General features: G+C 35.1%; 1 pseudogene; it reads right to left on the reverse strand.

The window, feature by feature from the left end:
- Positions 1–2,051: 2,051 nt before the first annotated feature.
- LOC147830458 (cyclin-G1 pseudogene) lies at positions 2,052–3,130 on the reverse strand (annotated as a pseudogene).
- Between the last annotated feature and the right edge of the window lie 3,216 nt (positions 3,131–6,346).

Raw genomic sequence — 6,346 nt, forward strand, 5'->3', positions numbered from 1 at the left:
ATATATCAACCTTATGGTAAAACTGAAAGTATCCACAAAACATGGTTTACAAAAAGTTAAAGGTAGAATATACTGCAGTTCTTTGGTTTATTTTTCAATGCTTAGTTATCTGTAACATGATGTCAAAATTGGTTACATCCATTCTAGATAGACTCAGGCTTCAGGCTGCACTAACTGTTTACAACACTAACAATATCTGTACATTTCCTTATATTGATTGGCTGATATGGAGAATTCCAAACACTACCTCAGCAATCTCATAATTATGGCGGTGCCTCCTTTTCTTAAGACACGTTATGGAAATTTGTGAAAGTATATTCTATTCCTTAAAAAAACAAAACAAAACAAAACTGGAAGCAATGGCAGTTTTATAGAAACAGTCCATAGTAAAACCTGGAGTGCTTTATCTAGTCAGAACTTAGGGTAAAGCAAGTTTTCAGAGTGGTAATTGATTTTGACTTTACTATGTAATATAATAGAACACTGTTTTTAATGGAACTAGACAAGACTGAGGAAGTAGATTCTGTATAGAAATTTTTATCATTGTTACAAATGTCACCTGTTTTTTAGAAGAAACATTAAAGATAGCTCAATGAATATGCCAAACTTAGTAGGTCTGCATTTTGGCTTAATACAAAATGTTTTTAAATGTAAATGTAATTCCCAAATGTAACATTCTCATCTCTGAACTATCTATGACTTGACTACTTATGGGTACCAAGAAACCATTACATTATCTAGAATATAACCTTATTATGCCCTTAAAAAGTGCATGAGTGAAATGTTGGTTTTGATGTAAACCTCATAATTTAAAATTTTAGGTTACCATTTTCCAAATCACCTAAATATAATATATTGATCCAGTACAGAAAGTTAAATTAATGTTAGAAAAGAAGATTCACAGTTCACCCTTTCAGGCTTGTTTCACATTTATGTCTTTAGCTTTACAGATGAATTCAATCTAAACAATCTTACTGCAGCATTATATTAATTAGGCAGTTTTCCAAAGATGGAAAACATCATACTAATCTAGTTGTGATGTTTTGAGGGTTCATAATTTTATTTTATTTTTTTTGTTTTGTTACCAGAGATCGAACTCGGGTCCTTGTGCTTGCACAGCAGGCAGCGAAAGCACTGAGCTAAATCCCTGGCCCAATATTTTGTGTGTGTTTTGGTACCCGGGGTCGAACTCAGGCCCTTGTGCTTGCAAGGCAGGCTGTGGCACCACTGAGCTAAATCCCCTGCCCAGGGGGTCACAATTTAAATCAATTATAACATTATGGAGTCCATAGTTCAGGGTTGTGGAGAAGGGCTTCAAAGAAATTCTTTTGTTGCTGCAATAATACTATTTATGTAAAGAACAAAAGCCCCCAACTTATCAAAAGTTTATCTAAATACTACTAGCTGTTAAAAGTAAATTTGTCATGCCCAAGTTTCATAATCATATGTGGATGTATTAAATATCAACATTCAGTTTTTAGCAGGAAAAGATAAATCATTACTGTAAGCTAATACATTTAGATGGCAAGAACATATAGAATATATGCAGTGACTGAATTTATGTTTTTTATGAATATAATTACTTTATATTATTCCAATTGCAATAGCAGTATGTTGAGACATACTGGCAATTTTCAGAAACCCGAAAGCCATCATCTGCTTTGTATTACTTTTTCTTTAGGTGTAACATTCAAGTTCATAATGATTCTCTGCTTATAAGCTAACAGTCTCCAATTAGTTCATATATGGATCAAACTTTTGGTCCTATTATAACTTTTAAATGAGCTAAAGCTTAGGGCTACATTTAGCAAAATGTGCAATTAAAAAAGCATTACTTTAGCACTACCTTAAAAATTCAAATTATTAAAGAGGACATTGTTTTCTAAGCTGCTAATTTAACGAAATTGTTAACATATATATCAGAGATTGCAAATTTCTAAGGGTTTTTTTTTTAAGTTTTTTGGAGACAGGGTCTCACTATGTAATTTAGGCTGAACTTGAACTGACTATGTAGCCCAGGCTGGCCTCAAACTCATATGACGATCCTCTTGCCTCAGCCTCCCAAGTGCTAGGATTACAGGCATGCACCACCATGCCCGGCCCTTAGGGTATTGTACCTTATATATAGCAAATGCCTTCAAATATTAGCTGACTAGATTGGTGATACCAGTTTTTCCCTTTTGCTATTCCAAGTCCAGCTGGTTTATTTTGAAGATAATATTTCAATACTTCAATTGTAGAAGAAAATTATACAATTTTCTCTATACAGAGAATAGCAACCAAAATTACCAACTAAGAACCCGTTTCAGGAATTGTTGGAAGGTGAGTTATTCTATAGTAACTATGCTTCAGTTGCCATACAGTATGCCCAGAAACAATCCACTTCAACTTCTGAAATTTTGGTTTGGAACATTTGTTTGATGAATATTCAGTTAAACACTTGGATACAAGCTCTTGCCAGAAGGTCAGATCTCTGTCATTTATCTTGGAATGTTTCTGAAGACGTTCTACTCCTTCTGTTAATTCTACACACTTCTGTGCTTGGATCTCCAATCCAATGATAGATAAGGCCAACACAGAAGGCTTTGCTTTAGAAAATAGGATCCTGCAGAGACATGCCTTAAGCTGAGCTTCTAGTCTTTCAAAATTTAGGCTCGTTTTCCTTCTCCAATACATTCTTTTCTATTCGCATCAAATCTGAAACCGTGAACCAATACTGACTTATTCGGATCAAGTCAGTTGCCAATGGGACATTTCTTTCCTCTTCTATTGATTTTACAGCCAAATAAAAGCAGCTGAGTCTGACATACCCAAGATGCTTGGGCTGTACCTTCATTTTAGACAGGAATCTGTCCAGTAAATTCACAGCTAGAGAAAATGTCTCCATATCAAAGCCAAAGAACTGAGTTAGACTAAGAAGATCTTTAACTTCAAAGTCCCTCAGTCTTGCAGTCATTCTAAGGCCATTATCATGTGCAGATTCAATTAGTCTCAAGCCGCAGACATTTGGCTGACATCTGGCCTCCTGTTCCAACAGGGTATTCAGCTGATGTAGCAGTTTCTGGGAGTCAGTTGTTGTCAGGACTTCTATCATCTTGCTAGAGACTGCAGCTCCTCAGCGTGATCACCCTCCCCGTGCTTTCTTCTTTAATTTCCTCTGTGACCCATTGGTTATTCAGAAGTGTGTTGTTCAATTTCCACGTGTTTATGAAATTTTTCAGGTTTCTTTTGCTATGGATCTCCAATTTCATCACACACAGTCTGATAATATACAGGGGATAACTTCAATTCCTTTGCACTTACTTAAACATGGTCTATGTGTGAGTATGTGGTCTATTTTGGAGAAGGACCCATGTGCAGCTGAGAAGAATGTGTATTCTGATTTTGTGGGGTGGAAGACTCTGTAAACATCTGTTAAGTTCATTTGTTCAAGAGTTCGATTGAGTTCTAGTATTTCATTACTTATTTTTAGTCTAGTTGATCTGTTTGTGACAGTGGGGTGTTGAGGTCCCCCACTACAATTGTATTAGTGCATATATGACTTTTCATGTCCATCAGTATTTGTTTTATATAGTTGGGTGCACTAGTGTTTGGTGCATAGATATTTATGATTGTCATCTCTTCCTCTTGGATTCTTCCCTTTACAAGGATGTAATGTCCTTCTTCATCTCTCTTAATCAGTGTTGGTTTGAAATCTACTTGATCTGCAAAGAGGATAGCTACTCCTGCTTTTTTTCGGGTTCCCGTTGCATGGAGTATTATTTTCCACCCTTTAACTTTCAGTCTATGAGCTTCCTTTTGAATTAAGTGTGTTTCTTGTATGCAGCATATTGTTGGATTTTGCTTCTTGACCCATTCTGCCAGTCTATTTCTTTTGATTGGTGAATTGAGACCATTAACGTTGATGGTTATTACTGAAACATATTGACTTGTCATTGCCATGACTTTTTCTTTTTGTTGGGTTCTCCCCCTTTACATTTAATTTCTTGTCATGCTAGATGGGTTCATTCTGCTTTGCTTCCTGGGGTTGTGATCCTCAATGTCTGTTCCTAGAATAGTGTGTAAAATTTTTTGGAGTGCTGGTTTGGTATTCACGAATTTCCTAAGGTGCTCTTTGTCATGATAGTATCTTATTTCTCCATCCATTTTGAAAGATAGTTTTGCAGGGTACATCAATGTGGGTTGGAGGCTGTTTTCTTTTAGGGCTTGGAATATGTCACTCCAAGCTCTTCTTGCCTTGATGGTTATGATTCTGAGATTTTAATTACCTGAGGTTATGCCATGGATTCGGGCTAAGAGTCAGGATTAGATCATAGAACAGAATCATTTGTAATATGTAACTCAAATTTTCTGGCAGAGACATCACCTATACTGTCTTTAAAATAAATACTGTGAATTTTATTATTGTTATGAAGACTACATGTGGTTATACATGTAAAGCCCTTGATTTAGTATCTAGTACATAAGGAAAATTCTACTAAGTATTAGCTAGTTTTGCAAAATTTTTATTACATTTTTCCTATCTTCAAATTATTGCCTTTTAGTTGTAGTCTACTTTATTTGCGCCAAAAATAAGTCAGATGTTTTTCAGCTGCCACTGAAACAAGTTAACCAATCTAACCTAATATTTATTGAATGCCTACATTTTGCCAGATTTAAGTTCTTGATATTCTTTGAAGTTATAATAAAGGGTACCTTTTTAAAAAATAAAATAAAATGAATATTGTGGGTTCCACTTTATGATAAAGGATATGCTCCAATTGCTTCTAATTTCATGGCTCAAAGCTAGGTTAAAAACTTGAAAGAAGAGTCATGGCTCCCTTCAAATACCTACAAGGCTGTCATGTGGAAAAAGGATTATGTTTGTTCTTATGGCTCCAGAAGCCTGAACTGGTACAAGTGAGTGGAAAAGAGGAAAACATCAACTACGATGAGAAAGGTCTTTCAAATAATGAAACTTTTGTCCCAAAAAGAAAGTGTAGCCTTGTGAAAGTTAGTTCTTCATGACTCGTAAAGTTTAAGTAGGATTCCATGATCTTGTATTTCTAGAGAATTAATTATTCAAGGTTATTCCATGGGGCTAACTTTAAAGGCCTCCATAAATTCAAGTTTATAAACTTTCGTTAAACTTTAAAAAGAGACACAGACATTTTATTTTATTTTATTTTTCATTTAGTTTATTGGTACATTTTAGGTATACAATACAGTTATATTCATCATTGGGATCTTGTACCTTTACATGGTGTATCTTGGTTATCATTTTTTTCCCCATTTCCCTGCCCTCCCTTCACCCCCTTCACCCTTCCCTATTTACAAAGACTTTGTTTCCACATTTTTCCTTTTCTCATGTTTTTCTTTTCCCTTCTTTCCTTTCCCCTACCCCTCCCACTTCCCCTACTCCTTTAGACATTTTCTTCCTATTTCACAATATCAATTATACATTTTGATTCTTATTTACACTTTCAGTTTTTCACACCAGAGAAACTATTCGGTATTTACACATGTGTGTCCTATGTATTTCACTTCAGAGTATGGCCTCAATGTGCATCCACTTAGCTACAAATGTCTCCAGTTTCTCATTCTTTTTTTTTTTTTTTTTTTTTTGGTACTGGGGATCGAACTCGGGTCCTTGTGCTTGCTAGGCAGGCGGCCGAACCACTGAGCTAAATCCCCGGCCAAGTTTCTCATTCTTTAGAGACCTAGACATTTTAAATACAGCATTTCAATTGAGCAGTTTAAAGTCATTAAAATTCTAGCTGAAATTGTTATGTTTTTCAAAACCATGAGCTCTATTCTAAATTTTCACCCCAGGCTCTTGTTTGAATTAGGGTTTTTCTTTTACACTCATATATTATCGCAACCATTTTTAAAAAGTGAAAACTGCCCTAAAATGTAGTCTAAGGCAATCCTTGAAGAGCACTATTTTCATTGCACAGTTATAAAACTTTATACTAAAGGTATTGCATTTAGTTTTGATGTTTAAATAAATTATAGGAATTCGTTGAAGTAAACGAACATCCTCCTTCCTTTAAATGACAAGTGCTAAGATTTTAATCTATGATCTTAAAATCTTTGAACAAGTTTTTTTTTCTTTGTGACAATTATTTTCTTCTCTAGTTTATGAATAACTTAATGATGAAATAAAATTACGAGTCCTCTCCCTCACCTAAATTGTAACTGTTCCGCAAAGATCCTCTTAAACTTTACTGTCTTTAGTAACCCTTTAAATATGATCCCCTTGTTTTTACCAGAAGGGCGCCTCCTTTTTCCAGGGGATGGGTGGGTGGTGGTGATGGTTTCTGCCTCTTGAAAAACAACTTAGAATCTGAAAAAGGTCGCTGCAGAG

Source organism: Heterocephalus glaber, unplaced genomic scaffold (assembly GCF_053883595.1).
Source record: "Heterocephalus glaber isolate CG9 unplaced genomic scaffold, H.glaber_assembly_v1.0 deba00000122, whole genome shotgun sequence".
In the NCBI taxonomy this organism is placed as follows: Eukaryota; Metazoa; Chordata; class Mammalia; order Rodentia; family Bathyergidae; genus Heterocephalus; species Heterocephalus glaber.